Here is a 1324-nt window from a genome sequence, read left to right on the forward strand (position 1 = left end):
CCAGGTGTGAGACGTGAACGGAAAATAAATCTTAGCTGTGAACATCACCATTCCTTCAATCCTGACCTTTCTCTCGTCCCGAATTTCTCACCTGAGCAGCCTAGTTCTTTTAGCATAAAGAAACTGCTGAAGGAAGAAATGTTAGACCTACCTTTTAATTAGCTTTGCCATTGATTTGTACTAACTCTATATGAGTCACTGCTTCTTAGTGAATCCGATAAAAATTTCAGAGGTTAATGATTGTTCTCAGAATTTTCCTGGACCAGGTTCCAGATTCTCTGCATTTTTTTTTTTTTTTTTTTTTGGTGTCTGAACTCATTAGCTTACTCCCTTCTTCACTGGAAAGAATGCAGACGCACACAGAACCAAGCACAGGCCCAGGAACTAGATGTTCTTTTATGGATGATTATACGCTGCTTTTATAGTTAGTTTAAAAAATCCCTTTTGGCAATTTTACCTACTTTAATATATTTTTAACAGAATTTCACATAGCAAACTTTATGTTTTGAAAGAAAATTCAGTTATAAAATTGAGGGGGAAAAGGCCATCTGACAGCTTCAACTGTCAACTTGACAGAGCATACAGGCACTGAGTAGTTCCAACTGAGGGGTTATTCCCCAGATCAGATTGCTCTGTGAGCATATGTCTTTATAGATAATTGATATAATAGGGCTCAGCCTACTGTGGGTGGCACCATTGCCTTGGCAGTATAAAAAAGCTAGCTAAGCATAAGCCTGCAAGCCAGTTAGCAAATAGTATTTCTCCATGGTTTCATGTCCAAAATCTTGCTTGAGTTCCTTCCTTGACTTTCCTCAATAGTGGATTCAGAAGTGCAAGCCCTTTAGTCATAGTGTTTCACCACAGCAGCAAAAATGAAACCAGAAGACTGACAATTGGAGAGTTGAGTATCCCTAAAACAAGGTTGTTATTAAATATATTTTAAATATTACATTTCTATATACTTCCTTCCTTCAAATTTCTGTAATAAGCTGTGAAATAATAAATATTTTCAAAAATGACTAAAAAAGAAACAAAAAATTACTGAAACTGCAAAACTCAATAATTTAGATGTAGTTTTTTAGTGAAGAGAAGAAGCTACATTTTCCTTTCTGAAATATTATCATTCTGATCAGCTCTGGGTCAGGAGTCCTGTTGGATCATGGAGGTGCATTCTGGTGTGAGCTCACTTTCTCTTTTTTCCTGTCCTTTTTCCTTCTGTTTCTCCTCAACTACAGGTGTGAAACCCCCTGTTTGGGTCATTACATCTTACATTTTTATATATTTATTTATTATTAAAAAAAATTTCCGCCTCCTCCCAGCCTCC

The sequence above is a fragment of the Alexandromys fortis genome, unplaced genomic scaffold (genome assembly GCF_014885135.2).
Source record: "Alexandromys fortis isolate MF-2015 unplaced genomic scaffold, M_Fortis_MF-2015_v1.1 scaffold_11, whole genome shotgun sequence".
Taxonomy (NCBI): domain Eukaryota; kingdom Metazoa; phylum Chordata; class Mammalia; order Rodentia; family Cricetidae; genus Alexandromys; species Alexandromys fortis.